Here is a 10935-nt window from a genome sequence, read left to right as displayed (position 1 = left end):
GAGGTCCATGCCCCATATCTGAGGCACATGGAGGTGAGCCAAGGCCTGGGCGGCCCTGCCCTATGGCTACACCGGTTGCAGCCTGCATGCCCTCTCTTTCAGTCTGGCTTCATTTGTTGCCTGTGTCTTTCTCTGGCTGATGGTCCTTGCTCTTGGCATGTAAAGCTTTCTGGAATTCTCTGTCACAAATCCTTGCCTGGCCTTTCAGCCTTCCTTGGATATTTGGGTAGAAGCCTCCACAACCCCACAACTCTTGAGCTCTGCATGCCTATAAAACAAAACAGCACCATGGGGCCAGCCAAATAACTCAGCAGATTAAAGTGCCTGCAAGCAGGTGCAGGGGTCGGGGGTTTGACCCCCGAGCCTGCTGTGTCAGCCCTGCCCCCGGGGAGCACTGAGATGGCAGTTGAGACTAGGTGTGGTGGTGCACACCTCCCAGCTCTTGGGAGGCTGTAAACAGGAGGAACTATGTTTCGGATCTAGTGGTGAGACCCTGAACACCCTGTAGACCTTTCCCTAAAATATAGGGGGAAAAACCTACCATGCAGAAGATGAGAGGTGCACCTGCAGCGCAAGTGGGTGCTGCTCCAGCCCAGCCCTGCAGCAGCTTTCAAGCACGCAAATGGCTGGACTTAGTGAAATGAGTTCCAGCGTAGCCCCTTTTGAGCAGGGAATCTAGGGTCTCTTTTCACATGTAACATTTAAACATTTTTCTTTCAATAGGTTGGGTCTTGCTGTTTCTTCTTATCATTGAACAAAGTATGAGATTCCCTTTTAAAAGCACTAATCTTTTCAGCAACCACACCTTCCACCCCATTATAGGCACTTCTCTTCTGACCCAATTCCCAATTTCCAAAATCTTTTTGTTCTACTCATTGCTCCTGAGTCTCACCATAAATGAGGCTCCAGAAGTACCTATTCCACAACCGGAACACTTGGCTGTGTTGCAATTTCTTCTGTCAAATCACTCAGGCCACTACCTTTAAACTTAGCCTCACACAAAGTCTGAGAACATGGACCATAGCAGCCATGAGCTACTTCGATGGTTGCCCAGAGGAGTGAAGGTCCTCAGTCCTGTGTCACCTCCTTTTCTACCCCTCAGGAGGGGTGAGAGGGAGCCCAGGTTGATGTCAGAAATACACTTTAGGGATCCGGCTTCTAATTCTTGGCTGCATTTTTTAAACTTGCTCTGTGGATCAGCAATAGAATCCTTTTTTATTGCTGTTGTCAGCTATTTAGCACTGTGTTGAGAGAACAGGGTGACACCCAGCAAATATTCCTCACAATGAGCCTCATACCAGACATTCAGATGATTACAGAAAGAATTCTCTAGAGGGAAAAATGAATTTCACTGTAGAGTCCAGCCAAAATAAAGATGAGAACGTAGATATCACTGCAAACCTTTACCAGAAAGTTAAAATTCTTCATTGGATTATGACAAACCCTGCAAATCTAGAGAAAAAGGTCAAGCTAGTCAAGAGTACATGGGCCCAGCCAGCACTGGAATAAAATGTTTTCTGTGAGTTCAGAAAAAAAGAAAGACTTCCCTGGTGTGGGGTTAAAAACGGCAAAGAAGATGAAGATCAACTATACTGGGAAACAAGGCTTTTCCGTATGGTCATGACCATTGTCTTGAGGGTGCAAATTGGTTTATGAAGCAGATGGTGGTCATGTATGTCATGCTTTTTCATACATATATATGTGACCTACATATGTCATACATATGTCATATTTTGAAGTGACTTCTTTCAAAATAGAAGGTGAAGAACCCATTTACTTTGGGAGAAGATTTAAGTGCTATGTAAAGCAGGGCTTGGCCGGGGAGATAGCTCAGTAGAATAAGCGCTTGCCTGGCAAGTGCAAGGTCCTGAGTTCAATCACCAGCACTGCAAAAATAAATAAATAAATAATAAAGCAGAGCTTTGCGGGAGTGGAGGAGCAGGATGTGTACCAGGCAAGGAAGCCTTGCAATTTGGGGATGCATATAAAGCGGAGCAAGGTACATATAGTTCTTCCATTGAAGAATTAGCACTGGGAAAACGCACGAAGGTTGTGAATACAGAACCTGGAGACTCAAGAGATACTTCTGGGAGAAAAGCTCGTCATCACTGTGCACCAGGACACCACTACTCGAAGGCTATCTGCCCAGAACCTTTTGGTATGCGAGTCATGGCTACTGTTCTCCTGTAGAGGGTCCTGACTGTTGTTCTGGTCATGCAGCTTCTTCTCTGTTCATTCTACAACCATGTGTGGATCATTCACCACCTTCCTGCTGATGACTATCCATATAGATAGCAACTTGGCTTACCGGAGAACATGCTAAAGGAAATAACCAAGGAAACCAAAGTGAAGATCCCGCAGTGAAGTTAGGAAACCACTGAAAGGCAAGCAAGTGAGCCAGGGCAAGCAGTCTGACGTTGCACTGAAGAAGGACTCCTGTGTGTTGATGCAGGAGCCTGAAATCCCAGGGACATTCCCTGTAGGAATCCTTCACAGGAATGACTGTAAAATGAAGCCTTATATGGGCTGTGGCATGTGTTAAATTGTTCTGAGATGGCCACATACACATATATAACAGAACTTACATTTATAAATATCATACTGGTAACACGCAATCCTAAGCAGATCTGCCTTAAATTTCTAGAAGGAATTATTGTTGCTCAATGTGATTTATAAATTCACTCTCAGCATGATACAAATGAATGCATACACAGCTGTCTAATGAAAACTTTGCTGTAATTATGATCAGCAATATTTCTTAAAGAAGGTATAATAAGAAGGGAACTTACCTTAATGTACATTAATAACATATTTTGAAATTAAAAAAGAACATAGACCAGATGTAGACTTTTTTTCCCGGAATGTAACATGCATGACCTCTAGTTCAATTACTCCCAAAAAAGTTCTTGTTCCAGCCAGGCATGGCAGTGCATGCCTGTAATCCCAGCACTCAAGAGGCTGAGGCAGAATCATTATGAACTCAAGACCAGCCTAAGCTACATAAGCAAGTTCAAGGCCAACCTGTACTATATAACAAGACCCGTCTCAAAAAAAATCCAAAAAAGAAAAGTTCTTGTGCTAATCTGAAACCTTCCAGCCAAGCATAGGTCTCCATGTTCCTACGAGCATTCGGATCTCTGAGCTCCAGCCAGAACCAGCCATCCAAGTCTGTTTATACCATTTTAGGTTTTCTCCACCCCGCTCCCGCAAGCTGTTGCAAATCCTTCCTGCACAACATTTAAAGGTTTCTGAACCTTATGTCCAAGTATTGTCATGGCAGTGACCCTACCTCTCTGGTACCAATTTTCTCTCTGAGTCAGCTTTTCCATGTCAGGGACAGAACACCTGACACCCAAATAGAAAGGACAGGTTATTTTTTCTCGTGGTTTCCATTCAAAACTGGCCAACTCTATAGCAGAAACATCAAGGCAGAAGAACATAGAGGAAAAGCACTGTTCAACTCCTGGCATGCAAGAAGCAGAAATAAGAACAGAGACCAGGGAGGCCAGACACCATCCTCATGATCACACCCTCCCACCCACTTCTTCCCCCTGCCCCCGCTTGACTCATCACTGGGTACCACTGTGCTCTGCCAGGCGTCTCTTTAGCCAGTTGGGTTGACAATCCAGGTTGGTGTGCACACAGCACAAAGCTATGTGCTCCACCTTGAATAGGGCTAAGTGAGGTAGAACGGAAGGAAAAGGAGCCAACACAGAGAAAATAATTCTAAAGAAAAGTGAAACCTGGTAGGCTTCTAAGTGCTGAGAGCTCAGAACTCCACCAGATCTCAGAGAACTGTGTCAGCCATCACCCAATTTGCCGCTGGGACCTCCATGGCTCCAGGCATTCCTTAGTCACCCTACCAGGACAGCCAGAGCAAGCTAGGTAGGTGAGATTGATGCCCTCGTGTTACAGGAGTGAAAGAGCTGGTGAGGTGGGGAAATGGAGCAGAAAGGAGGAGGGAGGACAGAGAGCTTCCATGAGGGGTTATCACTTTCCCCTTTTACAAAGTTAGACTGTCCATCTGATGTTCCTTTCCCATAGGTCTAAGCAATTGAAAATTCTAAATTGGGGGATGGGGGGTTCTTTGGTACTGGGAACTGAACTCAGGACTTGTTCGAACTTGCCAGGTAGGCACTTAGGCCACTGAGCTATAACCCCAGCCCCCCAACTTTGTGTATCTGTATGTTGAAACGTATGGCTCTTCATTGGATAAAGAAGTGAATTTCACATCTCAAGGATGCTGAGTATCTTCCACGTTCACTGAGCGTGGGCTGGAGTTTCTGCCTTCATTTAGCATAGATGTTAATCTTAGAAGAGAGAGACAGAGAGAGACAGACAGAGACAGAGACAGAGACAGAGACAGAGACAGAGAGAGGATTTGTCCCAAGGTTTGAAACACTTCCCACTGCCCCAAAATTTAAGCCCAGCTGGTGAGCAGGCTGCACGCTTCATCGCTTGTTCTGCTGCCCAGAGCTTCAGTCTGGTATGACAAATGCTCGGGGCATCAGGAGCAGCAAATGCTCTCCATGAAGGAAACACAGAGTAAAGCTGCGTTTAGTCCACTTCCCTCAGCTTCTCAACTACTTACCCGTTGAGGCCAAATCAGATAATAGAGTAGCAAGAGAAAGGGGTCAAGGGCTAGCAAACAGAAATTTGTTCTGTTTGCGGTAGCAGGGATTGAACCCAGGACCCTATGCTTGCCAGGCAAGCACTTATTCTACTGAGCTATCTCCCCAGCCTCTAAAATGGAAGTTCTGAACCAGCACTTGGAAGCAAAGAGCAGCTCTCCATACAAAAGCCAGACAGAACTCCTCAAGGACGGTCGCCCAGCGGGAAGGTGGTTTGCAACCCCACGAGCACTCACCAAGGTTCACGAGGGGCTGCAAGGTCCAGTGTTCAACTGTTACAGGCGGGAAGACAATCCATGAGCATGTTTTGGTTATCCGGAAAGTGTGTGCCCCCAACCCCGCTCCCCACCCCGGCTCCCATTCTCACTGTTTTCTCTCTCTTCTCTTCCCTCTCAGCATCTGAACAGATGTTAAGGCAAACAATCTGATTTATATGTGAACAGTGGCATGGCTTTCCCTCTACCTAATACACATGACCCATCGATTGAACTTTTAAAGATAAACAAATGCCAATTAGGGAACGGCATGTGTCAGGGCCTGAGGAGGTCCAGGCAACGGACCTGGACGAGCTAGACTCCAGGTCTCCGAGGGCCTCTCAGACAGAGCATTTAGCTGCAGCAGGGAGGATGGAGGGGCAGGAGCAGAGTCCAGGCGGCAGCCGAGCAAAGTTCCATGCAAGGAGTAAGAGGAACCTGCCGCAAACTGAGAGACGTAATTCGGAGGCACGCTGGTCCCTAACACGGGGATCCTACCCCAGTGACTTCCCTAAAGCTCCGTGTTATCATTTAGGAAATGTGCACAAGATCGCATGGCATCATTGAAGAATCTCTAAAATTATGTGGCATAGAAATCATTTAGCATAGTTCTGGAGTAAAAAAGGAAGACGCAGAAGCGGTCAGCAAATATGCAGAGGTTAAACTGCAAAATTGCTCCGCCTCCAGCGAAGAGGTGCAAGGCCGCGCCAGCTGCTCGGTGCTTCTCCGCAGCCCTGTGAAGGCGGCCCCCTCGGTGTACCGGCAGGGGCACCGCGGCTCATGTTGGGAGCCAGCGGCAGGGGTCAGGGAGAAAGCCTGCGCACTCGTGGCCGACTTCCGGTTGGGGCCAGGCTTCCTCGCGGGGCTGATGAAAGGAAGATTTTTCCTGCTCTGCTCAGAGGAGGTGGAGAAGTGAGATCCGCCTTCCCGTGCTGTTTTGATTTTGAGGTTTAATTAATGTTGTTTCTGGGGAATTCGTTGCTTTAATTAATGATGTGCCCGGAATCTCTTCAGCGAAGACTGCCCTGGCAGACAGGAATCCGTAATGAGTGTCACCTCCTGCTCCCCGCTGGAAGGCGGCTTGTTCTTGGCCCTGGCTCGCAACACAAGCTGGGGAGCCCCCGGGAGGGCGAAGAGCTGAGCTGGGCGCCGGGTGTGCTTGCGGATCCGTTTTGTACAGTATGAGTGCTCTTTTATCTTCCTTAAAAGCTGGAGCCACCAACAAGGAAACTGAAGAAGAAAACTAATCCGCTCGCTCTGGTACACTTTCAGACCTCCTTCTAACTGCTTCCAAATCAATAAGCTCAGTTCTAAATCAGGATTCCTCGCGCTCAGCACATTTGGGACCAGATAATTTCCTGTCGCAGGAGAGCTGTTCCGTGCAGCGCGGGATGCTCCGCAGCTCTCTGTGACATCTGCCCACTAGAGGCCAGCATCACTTCCCTCTCCTGAAAATCAGAAATGCTCGCAGACGTTGACAAATGTTCCCTGGAGGCAAAATTTCCCCAGGTGCGAGCCTCAGGTCTAAGTGACTGAATTCCTCTGCAAGAAGGTCAAAACAGGCCGAGGAATCGATGACAAACACATTTCGTGAGGACTCGGCAAAATACTGTGTTATAGAAAACATAAGAATATTATGTAGTAGTTGGAAGGACCTTGAAGTAGAATTCTAGATTTACATCTACAGTCGACCAGCAGGGAGGCCTGGGCAATGCACTTGCCTGTCCGGAGGGTCATGACATAGACAGATAGAATGATAGATAGATGATAGATAGATAGATAGATAGATAGATAGATAGATAGATAGATAGATAGATGATACCTCAACTGCATGAGCGGAGAACACAATTGATACTGATCAAGTGGAGGTATGCTCTGTGCTTAGCACAGTCTTTTTAGATGAAGGCACCAAAATTCAGAATGATCTTCAAAAGCCACATGTAAGTATCAATATTTGACTATAGATAAAGTCATGCACTCAGAAACAGTTACACAAATACTAGACTTGGGTAGACTGGTGAAGATCCACTATATAATTAAAACTAAATATTCCAAGAATCTTAATAAGTCAATCAAAATTCTTAGTCTTAAAGGCATAAAATAAATCTTGTATCTGTGGTGAAGAACGTGATGTTCCCAAACCACACACGAAACATTCAGTTTAAACCAGAACTCTCTCAGGAAGGCACAATGACTCCCTCAGACACCCTTCTAACGTGAACAGCAGCAGTGGTTTGCATTGTTCTGGTTATATCTGGACGTTCCCCTGAAACTTCCCATGTTCTCAGTGGGGGCTTTTTGAAAAAGAATACAGGGGTGCAGTCTGGTCAGAAGAGGTGGGTCCAGGGGTGTGACCCAGAAGGGTTAGGAGCCTCCCCAGCTCCTCCCTGTCCTCTGCTTCCTGCCCACCGTGATTTGAGCTGCATCCTCCACCCAGGCCCTCCCCCATGTTCTTCCGGCCCTGGAGCCCATGAACTATGGCCTGAAGCTGTGAACCAAAACAAAGCTCTCCTCCAGTTGTGGGTGTCAGGTGCATCCCAGCAAGAAGGAAAGTAACTCAGGCAGGGCACCCCCAGCATCTCTTCCTCCATTCCAACAGTTTTGTTGAAGGCCTGTTGTAGGATAAACTGCTTAATCTCTGAAAAGCCTAAAGTGAGACAGGCAGGCAGTTAAGGTAATCTCTGCCTTTGTGGAAAGTAGAGTATTGGAGGAAGCTGGTAGATGGGAACTGTTAGCTGGAGTGAACATTATATACCAATTTGAATTAAGTACCAGAAGTGAATCGGGGCATCTACATTCAGAGAATGTGTAGAAAAGCCTCGTGAGAAGGAGGCACGCAAGCAAAGACCTGAGATAGGGAGCAAGCACGAAAGCAACAGGCGTAGCAACACGTGCACAAGCACAAATCAGAGTTTAGGGGCTGCCTCCCAGAAGCAGCAAGGAGCTACATCTGTCCCTGCAGATGAGCAGGGACAGGAGCAGGAGTTCAAGTCGTGGAAATCTTCATAGCTCCAATTAAGAGAGTGTGGGCAGGGGCACAGCGCAGTGGTAGAGCACTTGCATAGTATGTGTGAGGTCCTGGGTTCAATCCCCACAATTGCAAAAAAAAAAAAGAAACAAAACATTTACCAGGTGAGGCAGAAAATCGTCTGATAGTTTGAACAAAGGTGTAATAGAGAAAAGTTTTCACTTTAGCAGGCTCTTTGTACTGCTGTGCTGAGGGTGAGCCACATGGAAGGAAAGGCATGTGTAGGAATTACAGTGCAGAGGCCACTCGGATGAGCGAAGAGAGACCCTCAAGTGGCTTGAGTCAGGACACAACAGGGAAATACAACAGGCTGCACTTAGAGACCTCCACACTACAGGAAGGGGAAGATGGACAGCACAACCAAGATGGAGAAGATGAAGAGAGAAGACTCTGGATAGCCAGGACGGCTATCCAGGAAGGTGACGTGAAACTAGAGCAACAATGAAAGAGGAATGTGGCTTATTCCACAGAAGTCTGGAACTCAACCTAAGGAGTACATGTGACAGGCATGACTTATGATCTTCTCCTGCATAAGAACGAAACAGGACAAATGGAAGGGGTCACCAAGTGGGACAGTGACTTCATAACACAAACTTCAGTCCATACTCCTATGAGCTGGCCGTTATCTCAGTTAATCCTCCAATCAATCCCATTTTACAGATGAGTAAATCACAGTCAGCAGGGATCAAGCTATACACAGTCCACACAAGGTTCAGATAGGCAAAACTGATAACCCAGAGCCAAGCTTACCTTTCTTACTGTTTTACCATTGCTTTACACAGTGAGCAACGCAAATATGACTACACCAGAACCCTGATGGGGAGGAGATGTGTTTCTTTAGTGACAACTGGTTTTGTTTAGGAAAAACACTAAAAAGGATGAGTTTTGGAGCTCATATAATACCCTTTTCTTAAGGTTTACCCCCCATTCATTTTTAGACGAGGAAGGAGCCACATCAATAGACTCTAAGGTCAGTGTTGCAGGTCCATGAGAAGTGGTTGGACCTTTTTTCCCTAATCCAGTTCCCAGATTTTGCTTCTTCCTGGATGATGGACCACAAAGCTCCTGGCCATGGGCTACCATCAGAAAGCAAGCCAAGAGCCTGCCCATAACAGCTGCTCCACAGTGTCCGCCCAGGAAGATAGTCAAGAATAGACTTAAGCGACTTGGAAAGACATGATAGGGATTCAAATCTGAGCCATATCTTGGACTAGGTGATTCATGAAGCAAGTTCAGATGTCTTGGACAATGTTAATTCCTTGGCTTGGAAACTATGCTGACATATAGAAGAAAACTATAGAAATGTTACATAATTCTGCAGTACAGAGACCCAAATTAAAAGCATACCTTCTACCACTGGAGTTTTCTAAACTTTACACAGTAGCCTTATTCAAGCGCATTTGTGTCTCCAAGTGATCCAGAGACAATGATACCTTTTCACATGCTATTTCTGCTCCTAGAATCTCTTCTCCTGACCTATTTTCACTTGGAAAACTGTTACCTCAAGTCAGGACTATGGGACCATCTTGCGTGTAAAGCCATAAATAATCCCACTCTTTCATCAGTCTGATTTGACCTTTTCCTTCTCTCTGATCTCAGCATCAACCCCATGGCCCTGCTTTGGAATAGTACTTATATGATTGAAGTGTGTGTGTGTGTGTGTGTGTGTGTGTGTGTGTGTGTGTGCAGACATGTGTAAGTGTATTTGTTACACATTTTCTCTAGCAATACGACTTTCTTTAGATTGCTGGTGATTTTTTCTGTGATCTTTTCTAAGATATGATAAAATATGCCATTGTTGACTGTGTGTAATTTGTATTAAAGGGTAAATGGGGGGGAGTCATACCACTGTATAGAAGATGTGAAACAGGTTGAGAATGTGCAAAGGAAGAAAAGAAAAGAAAGAAAGGAAGAAAAAAAAATTTTAAAAGAAAGGAGGGAAGGAAAGATTCCAGTGATGTTATGGGAAAGGAAAGATGTAAACCTAAATGTAAACAAAATGTCTTTTAAATAGACAAATATTTCTGGCAACATGCTCTATAAGCATTACCTGAAACTTCAGCAGTGCACGCCAGATAATTATGTAAAGCTAAGGAAAGTCATGTATACCTAAGAAAAAATTTAAAGTTTCTTTTTTCTTTTATCACTATTTCTACTTTCCTTTATTTTCTTCCTAGTTCTATGGATCGAACCCAAAACCTCACTCATTCTAGACAAGTTCTCCACCCTTGAGCTCCCCCCAGCCCCACAACAAAATGTTTAATGTATAACTCAGTTGCCAGGAAGGAATGAATTTACTCAAAGACTCCAAAAGTCCACCAGTTAGTGCTAACCCCAGCCTTTTCCTCGGGATTCTTGCTAACCCTCAGGACCCAGAATCTGCATTCTGAGGGTCACCGGCAGCAAACAAGAGACAGATTCAAAAGCCTCACTGCAGCAGGATGTTGACTCAAAGGCACCTCCCAGCCATCAGAGCTAGCGAGGGGAAAATCCCCATGAGGTGTGTCAGCTTCAGAGGAGTGAAGCTGTGTATCAGCCCATTATTTCTGAGTTGGCCAGTTCCTTTGGGATCTACAGAAGGTGGAATATCATAGCAGCAGGAGCTCCGTGGAGCAAGAATCTGTTGATTTCAGGGAGGCCAGGACACAAAAGAAAGAGGAGAGATCAGGGCTCCCGTTCCCTTTGAGACCACCCTCCAGTGACCTCACTTCCTTCCGGGAGGCCCCACCCCCTACCCAGCTCATGACATCCCTGGAGTGCTGCAGGTTAGTGACCAATCCTTCAGGACAGGGCCTCTGGGACTTTTCAGACCCAAACCATAACAACGGGTAAACTAGAAGCAACCTCTTCCTATAGGAAGTCATGGAAATACTTGCTTTTCTCAGCTTAAGCTTTGTGTGAAAGGGAAAATACAAAGAAATAACAAAGAGAGCCTGCCCCTTAGCTCAGTTCTTTAAGTGGCTGCTTCAACAAAGCAGTCAGGCTCAGCTTGCTGTGGTTCAATCCCTACAACTCAAGCCAG

At 46.0% G+C, this 10935-nt stretch overlaps 1 pseudogene; it reads left to right on the top strand.

Moving 5' to 3' along the window:
- The first annotated feature begins 1434 nt into the window (after positions 1-1434).
- On the top strand, positions 1435-2381 carry LOC101565374 (annotated as a pseudogene).
- Positions 2382-10935: the final 8554 nt, after the last annotated feature.

This window comes from Octodon degus, unplaced genomic scaffold (assembly GCF_000260255.1).
Source record: "Octodon degus isolate 3935 unplaced genomic scaffold, OctDeg1.0 scaffold00057, whole genome shotgun sequence".
Taxonomy (NCBI): Eukaryota; Metazoa; Chordata; class Mammalia; order Rodentia; family Octodontidae; genus Octodon; species Octodon degus.
This window is presented reverse-complemented; position numbering and strand designations above follow the sequence as displayed.